We start from the raw sequence: 12,222 nt of genomic DNA on the forward strand, positions 1-12,222 counted from the left end.
GGGACCTGTGCCTTTCGCGTGCAAGTGCTCTACCATCTGAACTAACCAAACTACCCAAGCTTGGGTAGCTCAGATGGTAGAGCACTTGCCCGCGAAAGACAAACTTCCCGAGCTCGGTCCGGCAAACAGTTTTAATCTGCAGGAAGTTTCATTTCCATACTACTTCTCTACCATTCCACTCTTGAATGGCGCGTGGGAAAAAGGAACACCTAAATCTTTCCGTTCCAGCTCTGATTTCTCTTGTTTTAAAATGATGATCATTTCTCCCTACGTAGGTGGGTGTCAACAAAATATTTCCGCATTCGGAAGAGAAAGTTGGTGATCGAAATTTCGTAAATAGATATCGCCGCAAAGAAAACCGCCTTTGTTGCAGTGACTGCCACCACAACTCGCGTATCATATCAGTGACACTCTCACCCCTATCGCACTATAACATGAAACGAGCTGCCCTTCTTTGCCCTTTTTCGATGTCCTCCGTCAATCCTACATGGTAAGGATCCCCTACCGCCCAACAATATTCCAGCAGAGGACGGACAAATGTAATGTAGGCTTTGGCGGCGCAAAGACTGTTCCATTAAGTTTCGGGTGTGCAGCCGCAAGAAATCTCCTTCTTCTTCTAATATTTCGGCTGTATAGCGTTCAGCCATCTTCAGAGTGAGCCGCAAGAGTGCCGCTCTGTTATTCGACGCCCTGTTATTAATATGACAGGTAGAGATTTGGACGATGCTACGATGATGGTTTTGAGTAAGGGACTGAATTTTGCACCCACGCCACAGGTTCTGCCATTGCCTTCGTTTATCAGCGCCATTGAAGAAGCTGTTCGACCACTGCCGGCCGGAGTGGCCGTGCGGTTCTGGGCGCAACAGTCTGGAACCGAGCGACCGCTACGGTCGCAGGTTCGAATCCTGCCTCGGGCATGGGTGTGTGTGATGTCCTTAGGTTAGTTAGGTTTAATTAGTTCTAAGTTCTAGGCGACTGATGACCTCAGAAGTTAAGTCGCATAGTGCTCAGAGCCATTTGAACCATTTTTTGTTCGACCACTTCCCTCTGATTCAGCAGAGGAAATAAGACGGGAAACATGCCGTGCAATTATGAAGGCTCGCCCACAAAGGAGCAATATATTTGTGGCAGAGAGGGCTGCTCTACGCAAGCTTCGCCTGGATACTCAGACGGTGCTACTCCCAGCAGATAAAGGTAATGCTACTGTTTTGTTGTCTCGGGACGAATACCTTGATAAAATGTACAATGTATTGAGTGATAGCATGTACCGGAAGATCAGCAGGGATCCCACTAATCGAGTGGCGAAGAAAACTGTTTCGCTTCTGAATGATTGTCCTTTTCCACCAGAAGTTGTTCGGAGATCGAAACCAAGTGGTCCGGTGCCTCCTAGACTTTGTGGTCTACCAAAGGTCCACAAGAAAGATGTTCCTCTACGCCCCATAGTGTGTAACATAGGCTCTCCGACCTATGACGTTGCCAAACATCTGGCATCATTGTTGAGGCCTCTTGTGGGAAAATGTACTCACCACATAAGGAACTCGGCTGACTTCATTAGTAAACTGAAATCATTGAAAATGAACCCGTCTGATATATTAGTTAGTTTTGATGTGGTGGCTTTATTTACAAAGGTTCTCCTTCCAGAATCTCTACAACTTATTGAAAGAAGTTTTGACAAAGAGATTTCAGCTTTATTTAAACATGTTCTGACCTCCACATATTTCTTATTTAACAACGAATTTTTTGAACAGACGGACGGAGTCGCCATGGGTAGCCCTTACCCCCTCTGGTGGCCAATTTATTTATGGAGGACTTCGAGGAGAAGGCGCTTGAATCTGCTGACTTGAAACCCTTTGTACTTTGGCCCCATGGTGAAGACAACTTGCAAGACTTTTTAAGACATCTGAACTCCCTCCACGATCAAATAAAGTTCACAATGGAAATTGAAAAGGAGGGATGCCTTCCATTCTTGGATGTTTTGGTTCGGCGCAGAGAGGATGGCACTTTGGGACATGAAGTGTATAGGAAGCCGACATACACCGATCTGTATTTACGTGCAAACAGCTACCACCATCCTGCCCAGACAATGAGTGTTCTCCGACGTTTGACTCACAGAGCGCATATTATTTCTGACGAAAGCAGTCTGCCAGATGAACTTTCCCACTTACAAAGAGTGTTTGAAGAGAATGGGTACTCTCCACAACAAATACAGAGGGCACTGAAAATTAAACCGAAAGAGGCTACAAAGAAAGCAGAAGAAGATGAAGAAACCTTTAAATCGATGGCTTTCCTGCCATATGTGGGTAGCCTCTCATCAAAAATAGGACGCATTCTCGGCAGACACAAAGTAAAAGTGATTTTTCGTCCTCCACCTAAGACAGCTGCACTCGTGGGCTCCGTCAAAGATGATTTGCTGCTCCGAAAATCTGGATTTTACAAAATTCCATGTGAATGTGGCCTTTCTTACATCGGACAAACAACTCGTACTGTCCAAGAAAGATGTACAGAACACCAGAGGTTCACACGACTTTTACAACCTAACAAGTCGGCAGTGGCAGAGCACTGTATTGATAATGGTCACAGTATGTTGTATGACAACGTCGAAATTTTGGCAACTACATCGTCCTTTTTGGACTCGATAGTAAAGGAGGCAACTGAAATTCGCTTGACGACGAACTTAATTAATAGAGATAGTGGTTTAAATCTTGATAAATCCTGGAATCTCTCGCAAAGACGTCGTCACAGTGCAGCTCACAATGATATATCGATATGCCAACAAAGATCAACTGCGGAGTCATAGATACAACTCGCGCATTATGCACGTCTATGCCGCCGACCAACCAACGTCTCTGGCGCATTTGCATCTGTGGCCGCATGCGCAGTCGCGCGGTACAACAGTATAAAGGGACGAAAGCGAGCACTGGAGCGGCTCCTTTCCCGGCTCCCCCCCTTCGCTTTTTCTCTCCTTTCCCCCCTTTTTTTATTTTCCCATCATCTGTCCAGTTTCCCCCCACCTGCTCTCGGCCGTGGTCTGTCACATTTGCCAACTTTTTAGTGCAGTGTTCCAGTGACTATTCAGCGTTGTTCGTCTTTCTCGTGTTGCGAACAGAAACCATGCTGTCGCTAGGTGTGAATTTTATGTCTTTTGCGAACAGAAACCAGACTGTCGCCGTGTTTTTTAATTGTCTGTCTATTGTTTTACTTGTCTGCTTCGTATGTATTTTATTAGCATCATCATCCCTCTGTTCTTTGTTTTAAGTTCCACGATTTCTTTTCGCCATGTTACTCTTTAAGTCACCGATTTTATCGCCTGTTTTTAATATTTATTCTCTTCATCTTTCTAACAAAGTCTGTAGGATGAAGAGCGGCATACTAAGCTGCTGCCAGCCCGCCCCCTTCGGGGGGAATTGAAATTCAATAAAGAAAAAAAAAAAAAAAACTGGAGCGGCAGTCTTGCGGCTCACTCTGAAGATGGCTGAACGTTATACAGCCGAAATATTAGAAGAAGAAGGAGATTTCTTGCGGCTGCACTCCCGAAACTTAGTGGAACAGTAATGTAGGCTGTCTCTTTAGTGGGTTTGTCGCATCTTCTAAGTGTTCTACCTACGAAGCGCAGTCTTTTTCTTTCGCCTTTCCCACAATATTATCTATGTGGTCTTTCCAATTTAAGTTGATCGTAATTGTAATTCCTAGGTGATAATGATGATGATGAGTCCCATACTTCTCTACAGAGCGCAGGGGAGCGACGTGGGAGACCCGCGCCGCCTTACTAGGCAAGGTCCTAGTGGAGGTCGTTTGCCGTTGCCTTCCTCCGACCGTAATGGGGATGAATGATGATGATGAAGACGACACAACAACACCCAGCCATATTGAGGCAGGAAAAATCCCTGACCCCGCCGGTAATCGAACCCGGGACCCCGTGCTCGGGAAGCAAGAACGCTACCGCGAGACCACGAGCTGCGGACAAAATTCCTAGGTATTTAGTCGAATTGACAGCGATTTATCGTATACCCTACATTCATCGGATTTCCTTTAGTACCCATATGGATGACCTCGTACTTTTCTTTGTTTAGTGCCATTTGACACTTTTCGCACCATACAGAAATTCTCTCTAGATCATTTTGTAGTTGGAATTGATCGTCTGATTATTTTACTAGACGGTAAATTATAGCGTCATCTGCATCTGCTCAGATTATCACGTAGATCATTTATGTAAACCAGGAAAAGCAGAGGGCCTATGACACTACCTTGCGGAACGCCAGATATCACTTCAGTTCTACTCGACGATTTACCGTCTACCACTGCGAACTTTGACCTCTTTGAGAGGAAATCACGAATCTAGTCACACAACTGAGACGATACTCCATATGCATGCAATTTGATTAATAGTCGCTTGTGAGGAACGGTATCAAAAGCCATCTGGAAATCTAGGAATATGGAATCGATTTGAGATCCCTTGTCGACAGCACTCATTACTTCATGGGAATAAAGAGCTAGCTGTGTTGCACAAGAACAATATTTTCTAAATCCGTGTTGGTTATGTATCAATAAGTGAGTTTCTTCAAGGTGATTCATAATGTTCGAGTTCAGTATATGCCCCAAAATCCTACTGCAAATTGAGTTCAGTGATATGGGTCTGTAATTTAATGGGTTACTCCTATTTCCTTTCTTGAATATTGGTGTGGCCTGTGCTACTTTCCAGTCTTTAGGAACAGACCTTTCGTCAAGTGAGCAGTTCTATATGATAGCTAAGAAAGGCACTATTGTATCTGCATACCTTGAAAGGAACATGATTGGTATACCATCTGGATCGGAAGACTTGCCTTTCTTAAGTGATTTGAGTTGTTTCGCAACACCTATCTACTTTTATATCACTCCTTCTAACAGCTGTTCTGGTTTCGAATTCTGGAATATTTACTTCGTCTTCTTTCGTGAAGGAATTACTGAAAACTGTAGTAACTCCGCTTTAGTGGCACCATCATCGGTAACATTACCATCGCTATCACGCAGTGACGGTATTGGCTGTTTTTTGCCACTGGTGTACTTTACATACGACCAGAATCTCTTTGGGTTTTCTATCATATTCTGAGACAATGTTTCATTGTGGAAACTATTAAAAGCATCTCAGATTGACGTCCGCACTAAATTTCGAGCTTTCGTGAAACTTCAGATGTAACTCATGCCCAACCAGCTGTAGTATGAAGGGCTTAACGTCTGGAGCACCCAATGCTATCAGAGATGCGCAATTCTGGGTGAATACTGTATAGTTTCCTTTGTATGTATCGTATATGTGTTCATTTTACTGTATCTCTGACACGAATAAAGAAAGACCTGAGTACAAATGACAGCTCTGCCAATGTTCTTTCCCTTTTACACCCTGTGTACGTGGTACTACCGCCATCTGTATATGTGCATATCGCTATCCCATGACTTATGTCACTTCAGTGCAGACCAAGGCTAAAGAAAACGCACTGTTGCCAATAGATTGGTAGTGGAAGTCACGTCACACTACCCACAATAAGAGAACATTCATTTCAGATGTGGACAAGAAAAATTATATCCGTGCAATCGCATATCTTAACCAAGCGGAATGGTTAGGAGAAACGACCACTTGTTTGCTACTGAATACTATGGAAACATGCGAAACAGAATGTTGAGAGAGGACGAATCACTCTCTCACTATTTGAGGTAGGGAACCTGGGGTCGAAGAAGCCAGCTTAAGGAGATATGGAAGTAGACTTGTCTACCGGTTTGCCTAGCATTACTATTCTCCAGTTCATTTACAGCTAACGTGCGTCCAAGTTTACACGTACTGTGCTGTTTATTTACATGTACATTCTTTATTTCCTGAAAGGAAACAAGGAGTCATGATGCAGGCTTTGTCTACTTTACTTGTCCACAATGTGGCTCTGTTGTACAGTATTTACATTGTCCCATTACAGAACATGCTATGAATCAACGACAGATCCATTCATTACTCAGTGCTATTCAGAGACTTACAGTACTATACGATGGAGTGGTACCGGTACAGTTCTGCAGAACTCACTGACATGCACCTTCTGTAGTGTTGGCAGAAGAGCCAACACCGTGTTACTAGAGGAGGCCGAAATGCACGCGTGCAAGCTCACGCAGACTGGTGTGAGGTCTGGAACAGTTAACGGGAATTATAGTAGCAAATAAAGTACGTAGTTGAAGTAATACTTAACTTTAATCCACAATTGGTGTACATCGCTCTTGACGGTACATGTTATAATCTCAATATCAAATGCTATGGCGCCTTGCTAGGTCGTAGCAAATGACGTAGCTGAAGGCTATGCTAACTATCGTCTCGGCAAATGAGAGCGTAGTTGTCAGTGATCTATCTCTGGCTAAGCCGGCTGTACAACTGGGTCGAGTGCTAGTACGTCTCTCTAGACCTGCCGTGTGGCGGCGCTCGGTCTGCCATCACTGACAGTGGCGACACGCGGGTCCGTCGTATACTACCGGGCCGCGGCCGATTTAAATGCTACCACCTAGCAAGTGTGGTGTCCGGCGGTGACACCACACGTTCTGTATGGGGAAGTTGGTTGCAATGCTCTCGCTGCTGAAAGCTGTACAGGGAACTACTTCCTAACAGGCATCATCCGTCACGACGAGTAGTTATTTCTCTTGATCGATGAATGCCAGAATTGTAGCTGCCCGTGATGTGATTCGAAACACGGTAAAGATATTTGTCAGCGTGCGTCAGAATCTTATTCACCGATGTCATGCTTGCATTGAGGTAGATGGCCGTCAGTTTCAGCACATTTTGTAAGATACAGTATAAATGGTACTTTCATTGTGTCGATAATGGTCTTCTTTCGCTTGCGCCAAAATCCCGCAGCGATCGCAGGGTCGGCGTGGTTACAACGGATTTGGCATCGGCGTGGTTACAACGGATTTGGCAGTGTTAGGTTTAGGGGTGGCCAGATGCTCTTCTTGCTGCCACCCCATACCCCCCAGGACGGAATCAGTGTACTCCAACTGTCTGCGTCTAGTGTAAACTGTGAAATAGTGCTGACATGTTGCAAATGTCTGCGACGAGTAACTGAGGCGGAACGTGGGGACCAGCCCGGTATTCACCTTGCGGGATGTGGAAAACCGCCTAAAAACCACATCCAGGCTGGCCGGCACACCAGCCCTCGTCGTTAATCCGCCGGGCGGATTCGAACCGGGGCCAGCGCGTTAGCGCTCTCTGGCTACTCTGGTGGGTACTGTGTCGATAATGGTATTTGCAGTTAACTGTAACTAATGTAAATAAAAAAGTACACACTAATGTGATTTTATTCGTATTACGTCCTTAAGCTGGCTTCTCCGACCCCACGTTTCCTACCTCAAAGTGTTCAGTGGCACATCCTTTTTGTCCTGATAAATTTTTTCACGCTCTTACGGAAACACCCATCAACAATTGCTTACAATAATGAAAGGGCCACAGTTTCATTAATATTGTTTCAGCATTCAAGTTCATTTAGATTCTGATAAATGTGATAACATCTAATGCAGGCTAAAAACAGCAAACATAGTCAAAGGGGGAAAAATAAGCAGACGCTTATTATTAAGTGGAAGGCTTTGTACAGTATTGTATTGGTGTATTTATTGTATTGAACTGGGGACCTAGAAACGACGGAGAGGCTTCTTCACCGCCGTAACGCTCAGTGGTTCAGCACTCCACAACAGGCTACAGCACTCAACTCACCCCACCACCGCCCCACAGTCGTGCGGTTCGGCCCCCACTGGACCCCACGAGAACATCTCACACCAGACGAGTGTAACCCCAAATCTTTGCTTGGTAGAGTAATTATGGTATACGCGTACGTGGAGACAGTGTTTGCGCAGCAGTCGCCGACATAGTGTAACTGAGGCGGAACAAGGGGAACTAGCCCGCATTCGCCGAGGCAGATGGAAAACCGCCTTAAAAACCATCCACAGACTGGCCGGCTCACCGGACCTCGACACTAAGCCGCCGGGCGGATTCGTGCCGGGGACCGGCACGCCTTCCCGCCCGGAAAGCAGTGCGTTAGACCGCAGGGCTAATTGGGCGAGCAGTGGAGGGCTTACTAGTGACAGTGATTGCTGTCAGGGCGTAAACTTATAGTCGCCTGTAGCCTTTCATATCATACCGAATGTCCAGTGTAGTATTGCATACACAAAAGGGCTAAGAAACCTGTACTCGTATCCCAACATAACTCAGCTGAATTACGGCCACATGATTCAACGCACAAAGAAAGTGTCATAAATCTATATGAAAGCAATAAGTAAAACGACACTTCTGTGATGTTTTAAAACAATGTATGAAGGCAGGTTGGAAACATTGGTGTTACAACGTGAATAGGCTCACTTTCGACCATGTACTTCATTGCACAAAGAAAGTGACTTCAGTTCACGTAATTAAAACGGAATTCATGTTAAATCAATACTCAAAACTGCTGATCTGCTGTACCTGTGCCCAACCCCAAACTGCGCCAAGAAAGAAGTGTCCTTTCACCGTTGGGGGAGGAGATTAGTGTTTAACGTCACATCGACAACAAGGTCATTAGATATGGAGCTCAAGCTCAGATTAAGGACGGAAATCGACCGTGCCGTTTCAAAGGAACCATCCCGGCATTTGCCTGAAGCGATTTAGGGAAATCACAGAAAACTTAAAGCAAGGGAGACCTAATGTGAGTTTGAACCATCCTCTTTCCGAATGCGGATCCAGTGGGCTAACCACTTCCTCACCTCGCATGATTTTATCTTTACCTCGTTATTGCCGACTTCGGCAGAAAAGGCTTATCAGCTTCGCAAACTGACCTGGTCAAATACACATGTGTGCAACCACAGAATCTAAGGTACCCGCACTGTTCCGTTCGAAAATGTATGTCACTAAAATGGGAACTCAGCCACTATCGTTGTTGTTGTTGTGGTCTTCAGTCCTGAGACTGGTTTGATGCAGCTCTCCATGCTACTCTATCCTGTGCAAGCTTCTTCATCTCCCAGTACCTACTGCAACCTACATCCTTCTGAATCTCCTTAGTGTATTCATTTCTTGGTCTCCCTCTACGATTTTTACCCTCCATATTTCCCTCCAATACTAAAATGGTGATGCCTTGTTGCCTCAGAACATGTCCTACCAACCGATCCCTTCTTCTAGTCAAGTTGTGCCACAAACTCCTCTTCTCCCCAATTATATTCAATACCTCCTCATTAGTTATGTGATCTATCCATCTAATCTTCAGCATTCTTCTGTAACAACACATTTCAAAAGCTTCTATTCTCTTCTTGTCCAAACTATTTACCGTCCAGGATTCACTTCCATACATGGCTACACTCCATACAAATAGTTTCAGAAACGATTTCCTGACACTTAAACATATACTCGATGTTAACAAATTTCTCTTCTTCAGAAACGCCACTATTAATATACTGGTATTGCAATAGTAACGGGCATACGGTTACAGGTCTACTATATGTTAGTCATGTCTCCAACTATATGGATCTCATTCGTTTTTTCCAGTCTAGTGGAGCTTGATGTGCCTCGAGTTATGAAACCTGTCAGCACATTAGTGGTCGATATGTTTCAACGTACTGTGCACAAACAGGCGGAAAGACCCGTTATTTTACGATTACACGGCTTCTGAACAACGCTGAAAGCAGGCTTATCCATTAAATATCTGGGAGAATGCTGACGGAGTGATTTAAAGTGGACTTTCACATGAAACTAATCGTAGGGAACGTAGAAAATTGGAAGAATTCTCAGGAAATGTAACCCTCCCATTAAGGAGGTAACTTAAAAAAATCTCGTCCCACTGATGGTTTACGAGGTGCATTCAAGTTCTAAGGCCTCCGATTTTTTTTTCTAATTAACTACTCACCCGAAATCGATGAAACTGGCGTCACTTCTCGACGTAATCGCCCTGCAGACGTACACATTTTTCACAACGCTGACGCCATGATTCCATGGCAGCGGCGAAGGCTTCTTTATGAGTCTGTTTTGACCACTGGAAAATCGCTGAGGTAATAGCAGCACGGCTGGTGAATGTGCGGCCACGGAGAGTGTCTTTCATTTTTGGAAAAAGCCAAAAGTCACTAGGAGCCAGGCCAGGTGAGTAGGGAGCATGAGGAATCACTTCAAAGTTGTTATCACGAAGAAACTGTTGCGTAATGTTAGCTCGATGTGCGGGTGCGTTGTCTTGGTGAAACAGCACACGCGCAGCCCTTCCCCGACGTTTTTGTTGCAGTACAGGAAGGAATTTGTTCTTCAAAACATTTTCGTAGGATGCACCTGTTACCGTAGTGCCCTTTGGAACGCAATGTATAGGGATTACGCCCTTGCTGTCCCAGAACATGGACACCATCATTTTTTCAGCACTGGCGGTTACCCGAAATTTTTTTGGTGGCAGTGAATCTGTGTGCTTCCATTGAGCTGACTGGCGCTTTGCTTCTGGATTGAAAAATGGCATCCACGTCTCATCCATTGTCACAACCGACGAAAAGAAAGTCCCATTCATGCTGTCGTTGTGCGTCAACATTTCTTGGCAACATGCCACATGGGCAGCCATGTGGTCGTCCGTCAGCATTCGTGGCACCCACCTGGATGACACTTTTTGCATTTTCAAGTCGTCATGCAGGATTGTGTGCACAGAAATGCCAACTCTGGAGGCGATCTGTTCAACAGTCATTCGGCGATCCCCGAAAACAATTTTCTCCACTTTCTCGATCATGTCGTCAGACCGGCTTGTGCGAGCCCGAGGTTGTTTCGGTTTGTTGTCACACAATGTTCTGCCTTCATTAAACTGTCGCACCCACAAACACCCTTTCGACACATCCATAACTCCATCACCACATGTCTCCTTCAACTGTCTATGAATTTCAATTGGTTTCACACCATGCAAAATCAGAAAACGAATGATTGCACGATGTTCAAGTAAGGAAAACTCCGCCATTTTAAGTATTTAAAACAGTTCTCATTCTTGCCGCTGGCGGTAAAATTGCATCTGCCGTACGGTGCTACCATCTCTGGGGCGTATTGACAATGAACGCGGCCTCATTTTAAAACAATGCGCATGTTTCTATCTCTTTCCAGTCTGGAGAAAACAATCGGAGGCCTTAGAACTTGGATGCACCTTGTAGTAAGCTCACCAGTCTGTTGCTTTCAGCAGGTAGAACTGATAAATGAAAGAGAGAAGATCCAAAGAAGAGCAATAGGTTTCGACATTCAGATATAGTGGGAGATGCTGCATGACAGGTGTTGTGCGTCCCGATGTGGTTTATTGTTACAGTTCTCCGAGAATATGTTCCTATAGAAGAGTCCACCAACGTCTGCTATCTTCTTTTCTTGTACCCTTGTCTCGATTCGGAGCAGGGTCGTCATAGTAATTAACGGATTTGCTCTGGTTAATTGTAAGAAGTGGCCAGATACCCTTCCTGTCGCCACCGCAATATCTCCTGGAATGGAATGTGTATATCCCGACTGTCTGCGTGTAGTGTTACTCATGCGAAAATGAAGTTTTTAAATCTTTGCGAGTCCTGTAACTGAGACTGGACTTCGATACTAGCCCCCCACCTAGGGGGGAAGTGGGAAACTGTCTAAAAACCACATCCAGGCGGACCGACACACCGACCATCGCAGATAATCCACTGCGTGGTTCGATCCGGGGTCGTCGCACCTCCCCGTCGCAGAAGCTGTGCCCTAACACGCATGAGAGTCTGGGCAGGTATGTTCTTGTGTTCTACGTATACTTACCGAAAAGACCGTGAATTCAAGATGAGAGCTAGCCGTACCAGTATTGCTACTTCCTGTGCACCATTCACGACTGGATCGGAAAGGGGGAAATGACTGTGGTATCCAAACTACCCTCCGCCAGACAACATAAGGCAGGTTACCGTGCTGCGGACTATGCTCAGTGTGGTAGGGTGGGGCTTTCTGAATCGTGGGGCTGTGTGGATAGGGATAAGAAAATATTCTACTGCTCAGCCCACAAGAGCAGCTCAGACGTCATTATGTTACAGGACCAGTACTGTTGCAGGAGAAGTCGTGAACAAGCGGTAAGAAACTTTTTCCAAATGTATTCAGACTGAAGTCATCCAAAAGGAAATAGAAGACGTAAGACAGCATCGCTTATAACCATCCCCCATGCAATATTAAGTCTGTTTAAAATAAGGTCTGTCCTTGAAATACCGGGTGATCAAAAATCAGTATAAATTTGAAAACTTAATAAACCATGGAGT

The sequence above is a fragment of the Schistocerca cancellata genome, chromosome 5 (assembly GCF_023864275.1).
Source record: "Schistocerca cancellata isolate TAMUIC-IGC-003103 chromosome 5, iqSchCanc2.1, whole genome shotgun sequence".
Classification (NCBI taxonomy): domain Eukaryota; kingdom Metazoa; phylum Arthropoda; class Insecta; order Orthoptera; family Acrididae; genus Schistocerca; species Schistocerca cancellata.